Consider the following 13,379-nt stretch of genomic DNA (forward strand, 5'->3'; position numbering starts at 1 on the left):
TGTTGTTTAAAGTATAGGCCTGGCCTACCATTGGGTCCTTTTGAAACAGAAGTCTGATATCTCTCCCTTTCTTTTCATGTTTAATAGACCCTATGCAAAAAGAAGACATTTTATGGTTACATCTAAGCATCCAGTTACCCACATTTTAGTCCAATCTCAATCTTAATTACAAATCTCCATTATCATAACTGTACATTAAAATCAACTACTAGCCTAAGTTACTAGTTAGATCATTGCTAGCCCTACTCTGCAGTAAATAACTTAGCTAGCTATAATTTCTTACACCTTTACGATAGCAAACAGGCTATCTGCAAATTGTGGTAATCTTTTGGGTAACATTAACAGATTGATAATAACAATTGTTCGTTTTGGGTGCAAGTACGAAAATCTAACTGAGTTAATCGATTTCAAATTGCTGAATGTTCACTTGCTGAACACTGACAGCTGTAGCCTACTAGTTACCCCACATTAGCTAAACATTTGTATACTGTAACTTACGACACTGCACTGTGTATGCATGTATTACTAGCACAGATGTAAACATAATGTTAGGCTAAATTGGGAACCGATCTCTCTTATCTGATTAACTGTCTGTTAATGGAGCCAAAGGTCTAACGTTAACTTACACAGCGACTCAACTTTCATAAAAGTTGTTCAGGAAACCTAAACCTGATGCTAAACCTTAAAACTTACTTCAAATATGGTGCTTTCGCCAATCGCGAAAAAATCTTGTGGAGCTGTGGAAATATTCTCTCTTCTTCTGTATGTTCTTCTTATTCTTCTGTATCTCCCAACCAATGTTAATATTCTCTTGTCCTCAATGTAAAAAATGCACTGCCGAACCTCAAAATAAATGCTTCTTTCAACAAGAGGTGAAATGAGATGTCAATCAGCATCAAACTGCCAGTAGTGAATGACATTTTGGGGTGGCACCCGGGGTGGCCAATCAGATGTCAGGGGTGTCCAGTGCCACCCCTGACACCCCTCTGCCTCTGCCCCTGTATGAGGGGGAAGCAAAGCGGAGTTAAAAAGAGAGTGCAGGACGTTTAGAGAGTGCATTACAAAATCAACCTCCAAGGAAGACCAGGCGAGTCAACTTGTCTTTGAACAAAAGGTAAGCGTTGTTCATACACTCGCATTAATTCTATCACAGTGTCATTTGTAAGATTGCTCAATTATCTGTTGCCTGTTTACTCTGTCATTTTTTAACTCAAATAGACTACATCCTAATCTTGCTACATCCTAATCTTGCCCCCCCACTCTCTCTCTCTCTCTCCCCCCTCTCTCTGTCTCTCTCAGATGATTTGATTTCATGGACAGCTACCGAGAGAAACCACCGCTGACTGCAATGCAGCACCACAGCAAAGGAAAGAGGCCACTCTCGGCAGGCCAAATGAAGCAATGCTGAAACTGATGTTGGACAATCAAATTCGATATGTAAATTAACAAAATTCACAGAAAGTTTATTTTACACTGCTCTAGGGAAACGAAGACCGCCATGCATTTGTTAATGAAAATGGCAAAAATGATACCTATTATTAGCTTTATATTTATATTTTGAAAGAATTACATATGTTCTATAACAATGCTATTCTGTCCCTATTATTTGAGCTTTTCATTTTCTGAAAAGAAAATATGTTTAAACCCAGGCAGCTTTTAGGGAAGCACTTCTCTTGTTGGGTTATGCAATGGATGAGTAGCCTCATTGCCAGTCCAAAATGTCCTCATCTCCCACCCCTTCCAATGCTACTAGCCCCGATGCTCCTCCCTCTTTACCCCCTGCCCCTCCCTCTTTTTCCCCTGCCAAAAAACATCTGGGTCAGATGGTTTAGATCATTTCTTCTTTAAGGTTACAGCCCCTATCATCATCTCTGACCTTTTTAATCTGTCTCTCCTCTCTGGGGAGGTTCCTATTGCTTGGAAGGCAGCCACGATCCATCTTATATTTGAAGGGGGAGCTCAAGCTGATCCTAACTGTTATAGATCAATTTCTATGTTGACCGGTTTATCAAAAATGTATCAAAAACGTGTCAATAATGAATTGACTGGCTTTCTTGATGTGTATAGTATTCTCTCTGGTATGCAATCTGGTTTCCGCTCAGGTTATGGATGTGTCACTGCAACCTTAAAGGTCATAAATGATGTCACCATTGCCCTTGATTCTAAGAAATGTTGTGCTGCTATTTCTATTGACTTGGCCGAAGCTTTTGATACAATAGACCATTCCATTCTTGTGGGCCGGCTAAGGAGTATTGGTGTCTCTGAGGGGTCTTTGGCTTGGTTTGCTAACTACCTCTCTCAAAGAGTGCAGTGTATAAAGTCAGAACATCTGCTGTCTCAGCCACTGCCTGTCAACAAGGGAGTACCCCAAGACTCGATCCTATGCCCCACGCTCTTCTCAATTTACATCAACATAGCTCAGGCAGTAGGAAGCTCTCTCATCCATTTATATGCAGATGATACAGTCTTATACTCAGCTGGCCCCTCCCCGGATTGTGTATCAAACGCTCTACAACAAAGCTTTCTTAGTGTCCAACAAGCTTTCTCTACCCTTAACCTTGTTCTGAACACCTCCAAAACAAAGGTCATGTGGTTTGGTAAGAAGAATTCCCCTCTCCCCACCAGTGTGTTTACTACCTCTGAGGGTTTAGAGTTTGAGTGTAATGGTTTTCTTTAGAGAAGTAGCGGAGTCAGGCGCAGGACACAGGGATAAATGTAAACAAACGTGTTTACTAAAAATATCAATAAATCTTCTCATAGGAAAATACATCGTTTGGAGAAACACCTCCAACAACACAAAACAGGAAACAATCACCGACAAGACAAACAGGAAATGCAGAGGTTAAATAATGAACATAATTAGGGAAATCAAAAACAGGTGTACACAATAAAGACAAAACCAAACGAACAGTGAAACATTGATCGGTGGCAACTAGTAAGCCGGTGACGTCGACCGCCGAACGCTGCCCGAAAAAGGAGAGGGGCCGACTTCGGCGGGAGTTGTGACAGCACCCCCCTCCTGACGCGCGGCTCCAGCAGCACGCCGACACCGGCCTCTGGGACGACCCGGAGGACGGGGAGCAGGGCGATCCGGACGGAAGAGGTGAAAATCCTGGATTAACGACGGGTCCAGGATGTCTTCCGCCGGTACCCAGCTTCGCTCCTCCAGGCCATACCCCTCCCACTCCACGAGGTACTGAAGGCCCCTCGCCCGACGTCTGGAGTCCATAATGGCTCATACTGTATACGCCGGGGCCCCCTCGATGTCCAGAGGGGGCGGAGGAACCTCCCGTACCTCAGACTGCTGGAGCGGACCAGTCACCACCGGCCTGAGGAGAGACACATGGAACGAGGGGTTAATATGATAATCAGGGGGAGTTGTAACCTATAACAAACCTCGTTCAATCTCCTCAGGACTTTAAATGGCCCCACAAACCGCGGACCCAGCTTCTGGCAGGGCAGGTGAAGGGGCAGGTTTCGGGTCGAGAGCCAGACCCGATCCCCAGTGCATAAACCGGGGCCTCACTGCGGTGGCTGTCGGCACTCGCCTTTTGCCGCCTGATGGCTCGTTGAAGACGTACATGGGCAGCGTTCCATGTCTCCTCCAAGTGCCGAAACCATTCATCCACCGCAGGAGCCTCGATCTGGCGCTGATGCCATGGTGCCAGGACCGGCTGATACCCTAGCACACACTGAAAAGGGGTAAGGTTAGTGGAAGAGTGGCGTAGGGAATTTTGGGCCATCTCTGCCCAGGGGATAAACGATGCCCACTCTCCCGGCCAGTCCTGGCAATAGGACCGCAGAAACCTACCCACCTCTTGGTTGACTCTTTCCACCTGCCCGTTACTTTCAGGGTGGAACCCTGAGATAAGGCTGACCGAGACCCCCAGGCGTTCCATAAACGCCCTCCAGACGTAAATTGGGGACCCCGATCAGACACTATATCCTCAGGCACCCCGTAGTGCCAGAATACATGGGTGAATAGGGCCTCCGCAGTCTGTAGAGACGTAGGGAGACCGGGCAAAGGAAGGAGGCGGCAGGACTTAGAAAACCGATCCACAACAACCAGGATCGTGGTGTTACCCCGTGACGGGGGAAGATCCATCACGAAATCCACCGATAGGTGTGACCACGGTCGTTGCGGAACGGGAAGGGGTTGTAATTTCCCTCTGGGCAGATGTCTAGGTGCCTTGCACTGTGCGCATACCGAACAGGAGGAGACATAAACCCTCACGTCCTTGGCTAACGTGGGCCACCAGTACTTCCCCGTAAGGCAGCGCACCGTCCGACCGATACCAGGATGACCAGAGGAGGGTGATGTGTGGGCCCAACAGATCAAACGATCGCGAACATCAAACGGCACGTACACGCGCCCAACGGGACACTGGGAGGGAGTGGGTTCTGCACATGACGCCCGTTCGATGTCCGCGTCCACCTCCCATACCACCGGTGCCACCAGGCATGAGGCTGGAATTATGGGAGTGGGCTCTGTGGACCGCTCCTCTGTATCATACAGCCAAGACAGTGCGTCTGCCTTGACGTTCTGGGAACCTGGTTTGTAGGAAAGAGTGAAAGAAAAGCATGTTAAAAACATAGCCCACCTAGCCTGGCGAGGGTTCAGTCTCCTCGCTGCCCGAATATACTCCAGATTTCGGTGGTCAGTCCAAATGAGGAAAGGGTGTCTAGCCCCCTCAAGCCAATGTCTCCACGCTTTCAGAGCCCCGACAACAGCTAACAACTCCCTATCCCCCACATCATAGTTTCGCTCCGCCGGGCTGAGCTTCTTCGAAAAGAAAGCACAGGGGCGGAGTTTTGGTGGTTTACCCGAGCGCTGAGATAGCACAGCCCCTATTCCAGCCTCGGATGCGTCCACCTCAACTATGAACGCTAAGGAGGGATCAGGATGCGCCAGCACTGGAGCCGTGGTAAACAGAGCCTTCAGGTTACCAAAAGCTCTGTCCGCCTCAGCCGACCACCACAATCGCACCGGTCCCCCCTTCAGTAAGGAGGTAATGGGAGCCGCCACCTGGCCAAAACCCCGGATAAACCTCCGGTAGTAGTTGGCAAACCCTAAAAACCGCTGCACCTCCTTTACCGTGGTTGGAGTCGGCCAATTACGCACGGCTGAAATGCGGTCAGTCTCCATCTCCACCCCTGACGCGGACAAACGGTACCCAAGGAAGGAGACGGACTGTTGAAAGAACAGACATTTCTCCGCCTTGACGTAAAGGTCATGCTCCAACAGTCGACCAAGCACGGTACGTACAAGGGACACATGCTCAGCGCGGGTGGTGGAGTATATTAGAATATCATCTATATACACCACTACACCCCGCCCGTGCAGGTCCCTGAAGATCTCATCCACAAATGATTGGAAGACGGATGGAGCATTCATTAACCTATACGGCATGACGAGGTACTCATAGTGCCCAGAAGTAGTGCTAAATGCCGTCTTCCACTCATCCCCTCCCCTGATACGCACCAGGTTGTACGCGCTCCTGAGGTCCAATTTTGTGAAGAAGCGCGCCCCGAGCAATGACTCTGTCATACTGGCGATCAGAGGCAGCGGGTAACTGTATTTAACAGTAATCTGGTTCAAACCTCGATAGTCATTGCACGGGCGTAAACCTCCATCCTTCTTCACAAAAAAGAAACTCGAGGAGACAGGTGAAATGGAGGGCCGAATGTATCCCTGTCCCAGAGATTCAGTGACATATGTTTCCATAGCCGCCGTCTACTCCTGTGACAGAGGATACACGTGACTCCTGGGAAGTGCAGCGCCCTCCAGGAGATTTATCGCACAATCCCCCGGTCGATGGGGTGGTAATTGAGTTGCCTTCCTTTTACAGAAGGCGATTGCCAAATCGGCATATTCGGGAGGAATGTGCATGGTGGAAACCTGGTTTGGACTTTCCACCGTAGTGGCACCTAAGGAAACACCTAAACACCTCCCTGAACACTGACAGGACCATCCCTTGAGAACCCTCTGTTGCCACGAAATAATAGGATCATGAGAAGCCAACCAGGGAAGACCCAAACACAACGGGAAACGCAGGAGCGTCAATCAGAAAGAGACTAATACTCTCTTCATGACTCCCCTGCGTTACCATAGCAATGGGAGCTGTGACCTCCCTAATCAGCCCCGACCCCAACGGACGACTATCTAGGGCATGTACAGGGAAGGGAACATCAACGGGAACAATAGGAATCCCTAATCTATTGGCCAAGGACCGATCAATAAAGTTGCGCCTGAATCTACTAGCGCCTTATGCTGGGAATGCGGGGAAAACCCCGGAAATCCTATAGATAACCACATGTGAGCAACAGGGGGGTCTAGGTGAGTCGTGTGCCTACTCACCTGAGATGTACCTCCAGTGTTCCGCCTACCACCTCGACTACCTGGAAAACCTCCCCAGCACCGACCAGCAGTGTGCCATCTGCGGTCACCTCTGGTGCATGGAATGGTTCCCCCTCCGGTCTCCCTAGTACCAGCCCCGCCCAACTCCATCGGTGTTGGGTCTAAGGGACTGGAGGATCGAACAAACGGACCCCGATCCGGACGTCCGCGGGAGGCCAGCAGGTTATCCAGCTGGATTGATAAGTCCACCATCTGGTCCAGGTGGAGGGTGGTGTCCCTGCAGGCTAGCTCCCTACGAACGTCCTCTCGCAAACCACACCTTTAGTGATCGATCAGGGCCCGCTCATTCCATCCCGCACCAGCCGCCAGAGTTCTAAAATCCAGTGCAAACTCCTGAGCGCTCCTCATCTCCTGCCTTAAATGTAATAAGCGCTCTCCCGCCGCTCTTCCTTCTGGTGGATGATCAAATACTGCCCGAAAGCGGCGGGAGAAGTCCTCGTAGTTATCCCGAGTCGGGTCTTCCACCTCCCAGATGGCGTTGGCCCACTCCAGGGCTTTACCAGTCAGACAGGAGATGAGGGCGCTCACTCTCTCGCGTCCCGAGGGCGGCGGCTGGACAGCCACCAGGTAGAGCTCCAGCTGGAGTAGGAACCCCTGACACCCGGCAGCAGTTCTGTCATACGCTCCCGGGAGCGAGAGCCGAATCCCACCGGATATAGACAATGGTTGGGTATGATCCAGAGGTGTGCCTGGCGGTGGTGTGGCTGGGTCGACGGGACATCCTTTACTCTCCACTCTCTCCATGGTCAGCAGCACGCAATACATGGCAGTCATGAGACTCTGGATCATACTCGCCTGCTGCTGAACGCGCTCCTCTATACGAATAGGAGGGCTGGCTGCTCCTGCTGACTCCATTGTGTGGTCGGTGATTCTGTAATGGTTTTCTTTAGAGAAGTAGCGGAGTCAGGCGCAGGACACCGGGATAAATGTAAACAAACGTGTTTACTAAAAATATCAATAAATCTTCTCATAGGAAAATACATTGTTTGGAGAAACACCTCCAACAACACAAAACAGGAGACAATCACCGACAAGACAAATAGGAAATGCAGAGGTTAAATAATGAACATAATTAGGGAAATCAAAAACAGGTGTACACAATAAAGACAAAACCAAACGAACAGTGAAACATCGATCGGTGGCAACTAGAAGCCGGTGACGTCGACTGCCGAATGCCGCCCAAACAAGGAGAGGGGCCGACTTCGGCGGGAGTCGTGACATTGAGGTACTCACCCCATACAAGTACTTTCGAGTATAGCTAGACGGTTCACTGCCCTTCTCTCAGTACATATCAAATCTGCAGGCTAAGGTTAAATCTAGACTTGGTTTCCTCTATCGTAATTGCTCCTCTTTCACCAGCTGCCAAACTAACCCTGATTCAGATGACCATCCTACCCATGCCAGATTACGGAGACGTCATTTATAGATTGGCAGATAAGTGTGCTCTCGAGCGGCTAGATGTTCTTTACCATTTGAACATCAGATTTTCCACCAATGCTCCTTATAGGACACATCACTACACTTTATACTCTGTAAACTGGTCGTCTCTGTATACCCGTCACAAGACACACTGGTTGATGCTTATTTATAAAACCCTCTTAGGCCCTATCTGAGAGACTTACTGCAGACCTCATCCTCCACATACAACACCCGTTCTGCCATTCATATTCTGTTAAAGGTCCCCAAAGCACACACATCCCTGGGTCGCTCCTCTTTTCAATTCGCTGCAGGTAGCGACTGGAACAAGCTGCACTCAAACAACACATCTCTTCATTTCAAACACTAAATAATGGACACTATTACTGACAGTTGTGGCTGCTTCGCGTGATGTATTGTTGTCTCTACCTTCTTGCCTTTGTGCTGTTGTCTGCGCCAAATAATGTTTGTACCATGTTTTGTGCTGCACCATGTTGTGCTGCTGTCATGTTGTGTTTCTACCATGTTGTTGTCATGTACTGTTGCTAACATGCTGTATTGTCATGTATTGCTGCCATGCTGTGTTGTTGTCTTAGGTCTCTCTTTATGTAGTGTTGTGTTGTCTCTCTTTATGTAGTGTCGTGTTGTCTCTCTTGTAGCGATGTGTGTTTTGTCCAATATTTTTATTTTTAATCCCAGCCCCCATCCCTGCAGGAGGCCTTTTGCCTTTTGGTAGGCTGTCATTGTAAATAACAATCATTTGTTCTTAACTGACTTGCCTAGTTAAATAAAGGTTTAAAAAAGAAGGGGAAAAAAGAAGGGGGGAAAAAAGTGTCTGTCTGGGTGGAAAGGTAACTTTCAAAAGTGCCCTGCTTAGATTCATAAGGATGTCTAAGATGTAGTTATTTGCAAACAGTGTTGCAAACAAGACACTCTAGTTTGACATTGGAGAAATACGGTAAGAATGCCAATTTCTCTGTCCATTCTTCACTGAAACTTCTATTTTCATTATCCATCTGTCTTTTGAGACTGTTTCAGCCCGACATTTTCATTTGATTGCAAGCTGTTTTTCCCCAATCAACACACACAGAAAGATAAAAAACGAATTTAATTGAGACATTGGTGATTTTATCAATGTAATCCGATTGAAAACATTAGGCTATGTTATTGACATTGAACTGATTATATAGCTTACTAACCAGATGTGTTAAAAATTGGCCGAAGGCCAAAACTATTGCCAACCCCTGCTATACATAGTTTAGCAGGGATAGGAAAAAGCGGCAGTTTTTTGTCTTGCGTAGGGCAGAAGAACTTCCAGGACCAGGCCTGACTAGCGGGAAAGGTGTTTACCATTCTCCGACTTACAGTTACATTTCAGTCATTTAGCAGATGCTCTTATTCAGAGCGACTTACAGTAGCGAATGCATACATTTTTTTCCCCGTACTGGTCCACTGTGGGAATTGAACCCACAACCCTGACGTTGCAAACACCATGCTCTACCAACTGAGCCACACGGGACTTCTCCTACATGGTGACCTCTGACTTCATCTACTAACAGAATTACCTTGATAACAGCATTTTCAGCAATTAAATGCAACTACAAAACTAAATTTAAAAAAAGTAGTCTATTCATATGGTTTTTGAACACTATAATTGGTTTACAGGCCCGATAACTGTACTTTTAGTTGATGGTTTGCACAGCTTGTTGTCCATTAGTCGATTAGGCGTTTCTCAACAAGTTCATAGCACGTGAATGCATCCAACTGGTATTTATGACTTCACAACTGGTAAATTCCCACCTCCCACTTGTAGCTCAGGGATGAAAGACAAGTTTCCCACTAGTAATTACCAGTTGGAGGGCCGTTCAAATAGATATTTCCCAGTCATGTGGTAAACGTAGAGAATGAGAGATATATATTCTTTATATATGTCCCGTTATGGCATCTGTGAGTGCACAGACAGCGCCATTAAGGCATCTCCATTTTGAAGTAGTAAATTTGTTGCCCTTCTACTACTTCTATGAGTTGGCAAACAAACTGAATAGGAGCATACTGCCATCTAGAGTGTGTTGTTTGAACAGGTATAAAGCCAAGGATGGCCAATTACTGCCATCTACAGTTATGGAATGTTTGCTCGAGAGTATAATTCATTGGCTGATCCCTTCTGATTGACCGGCTGGAATCATGTGATCCTTCCTTCACCCATAGGAAGTCCCACACAGTTGATTACTTTAAAATGGTGAAGCCCTCAATGGCAATGCCCATGGACACCAAAGAAGAAGAAAGGCGATGTCCATGTCAAAACAGGTTTTATCCATCTAGAACAGAGTTTCCCAACTGGCGGCCCATGGGTGATTTCTTTTGCCCCCCCCCCCCCCCAAAAAAAAGAATTCCCACGCACAATAAGAAAGATAACCAGAGCTTTCGGAAAGTATTCAGACCCCTTGATTTTTCCACATTTTGTTATGTTACAGCCTTATTCTAAAATGTATTTCAAAAAATTATAATCCTCATCAATCTATACACAATACCCCATCTCTGTACTTTGCTCCGTTCACCTTTCCCTCGATCCTGACTAGTTGCCCAGTCCTTGTCGCTGAAAAAAATGCTGCCATCACTATGCTTCACTGTAGGGATGGTGCCAGGGTTCCTCCAAACGTGACGCTGCAGATTAGTTTCAGATTGTCATAGAGAGGAATCAATATACCCCCATAAGCATCTGAGTCACGTCTTTCACAGGCATTTTAGAGCTTGTTTCTACCATAAGGCATCACCGAGTTAAACATTGATATAATCTGGATACGTTTTATGTATTTATTTAAAAATATAAAGAAAACAAAATATATCCTTTTTGCCTTTTTCTTTAACAAAGGGTATGTTGTACCCTCACTCAATTCGAGCCCTGGTTTTAGTCAAACACACCAAGCCCTTCCCAGACACGGAGGTATTTAATCAGTACATGCGACCGTATTGGAGTATTTGGCTATACCGAGATCTATGGATAGGATAATTGTGTCTGTCAAACAAGTAGGCTTACCACTTACCAAGATGAAGAAATATGCTCCAATTATATATGTTGATGCCCATAAAAAATGTTGGTGCACACGTGCACATATAGGAGGTCCCTTACCAGGCAGAAAGGAATTTTACTTTTACCCCTGCATGGGAGTGTTACATTGTTGCTATCACTATGCAACCTACTACCTATAGTAGGAAAACGAGTTTCTTATCAATAATATCACACCTGTTATCACACATGGCACGACCACATAATTGTTACAATTATAATAAAAATAACACTTTTATATAACATATTTAACATTTATTTTAATATTCATGTACACTGTAAAACAGAGTAAGATAATTTGATCTTTGGAAACAAGTGCTTTCATAAATGCATGGTGGGCCTCGTTTTGCTGGAGCAGTGTAAATTAAGCTTTATGCTAATGACCCTACCTTAACGAATTTTGTTTATTTCCATATCGAATTTATTTATTTCGTCAACACCTAGAGTGGCATCTTTTCTTTGCTGTGGTGCTGCATTGCAGTCAGCGATGTTTTCTCTCGGTAGCTGTCCATGGTCCTGAAATCAAATAATTTGAGTTAGTTTGGACACCAGCCTGATCTCCAGCTCATTCAACCTCTGGAAACGATTTAGGGGGTCATGCGACTTTTCATGCGAGCTGAGGAGGTGGCACAGATTCTTCCAGTCCCTGATTCCATCCCTGACACGCGCAGAATTGCACTAGTGTGAAAAATAATTGCCGCAAAAACAGATGGCTGCATCGTTTTGCTTGGAATAGACAAAGCATCGGTCTCTCCACTCTCTCTCGGTTCGCCATCCTCCTATTGTAGTGGGCCACCGAAAACTTTCGTTGCCCCTCATCTCTTGGGAAATACCCCTCCTTATGCTGATGTGGTCCAGCCGGCACTAACATATCCCGTAAAGATCCGTTCATATATTGTGTCCACTCACCGGGATCTTATATGTTTTTTTGTTTGGGAGTCCGATTTAGCAGCATCTCCGTCACCCGGGACGGGGAGCGACGAATCTGAGTCTGGGTCCAAGATAGCAGGGTCTTCGCCGGCATTGTTTAGAGGTGTGGCTAGGCCTGGTGGGACCACCTGCTCTTGTCCAGCCAGAGAGCTGTCATCATCGGTGGAAGTGCATGGCTCAGACTCTTCCGGTTTGCCCTCTTCGCTGCTAGAATCAACGAACGGGGGCTCGTCGTTCTCGGCGAATGAATGGCCTGTTCTCGTAGGCTTGTCATTCTCCACACCGGCTGATGGAAATTGCTGCACGCTGAGAAATTTCACCAGCGAATTTCTATGGTTTATAGATTGTGCCTCTTTTCTCGTAGTTTAAAAAAAAAATCGCTTCCTGATAGTTTATTTCTCTTAGACATGGTAGCAAATTGTTTCAAATCTCTAAAGATTACTTTTATCTAAAATGATATTCACTAGTAGTAGCTAGCTAACGTTAACAGGCTAGGTTAGGTTACTGCCTTAATCACTAATCGTCTTCCTCACACACAAACATAGAAGAAAAATCCAATCATTTAACTGGCGGATTCATTTTTATGAATGTTTCACAATTGGATAATCCCATATGAACCATGAACTACACCGCCCGCGGCACCATGGCTACCAATGATAGCGGGAGTGAATTTCGAGAGAAGCGGGAATGGGGTGGGGGCGGGAACTGCATCAACGCTATGAGCTGGTGGTTGGGGTGCCGCGGGCGGTGTAGTAGCCGATCAGGGGCGCCGGAGGGCGGCAGTCAATTGTCAAAATGCCGCCCCAAATTCAAGTCTCATAGCAAAGGGTCTGAATTTTTATGTAAATAGGTATTTCTGTTTTTTATTTTTAATACATTTGCAAACATTTCTAAAAACCTGTTTTCGCTTTGTCTTTATGGGGTATTGTGTGTAGATTGATGAGAATTAAAAACATGTTTTAATACATTTTAGAATAAGGCTGTACCTTAACAAAATGTGGAAAAAGGGAAGAGGTCTGAATACTTTCCAAATGCACTGTATGTGATCGTATACAAACGTAAGCAAGGTTTGAAATTATTATGTTTTAGTCAAATGTTATATCTGTTTGAGCTACTTTGGTCAATTTTTAGTCTACAAATTATTTGTAATTATGTTCCGGCCCCTGACCATCCGCTCAAGAAAAAAACCGACCCACGGTTGAATCTAGTTGATGATCCCTGATCGAGAGTCCTCTAAAGCAATGGTCGTAAATGTCCACTTAATTACGAATGCAGCATTACATACGGGACTTCTCAATGCATATATATATCAGTTATATCAAGTTATATCATATAACTTCTGTCTAAATTAAATTAACCTACATGGATGGATGGAAAAATTCGAGCCAGCCAGGAGTCGAACCTAGAATCTTCTGATCCGTAGTCAGACGCGTTATCCATTGCGCCACTGGCCCGCTGCACTCCCGTATTACTCTCCTCAAAATATACCACTGCAATACGTTACGTCATCATGTCAGTCTCATTCATTCCAATCAAATCAAATTTTAT

General features: G+C 46.0%; 1 non-coding gene across 1 annotated transcript; it reads right to left on the reverse strand.

Annotated features, from left to right (window-relative positions):
• Positions 1–13,212: 13,212 nt before the first annotated feature.
• On the reverse strand, positions 13,213–13,285 carry trnar-acg (transfer RNA arginine (anticodon ACG)). The gene has a single exon. It is a non-coding gene; the product is annotated as a tRNA-Arg (tRNA).
• Positions 13,286–13,379: the final 94 nt, after the last annotated feature.

Source organism: Salmo salar, chromosome 16, assembly GCF_965601325.2.
Source record: "Salmo salar chromosome 16, fSalSal1, whole genome shotgun sequence".
In the NCBI taxonomy this organism is placed as follows: domain Eukaryota; kingdom Metazoa; phylum Chordata; class Actinopteri; order Salmoniformes; family Salmonidae; genus Salmo; species Salmo salar.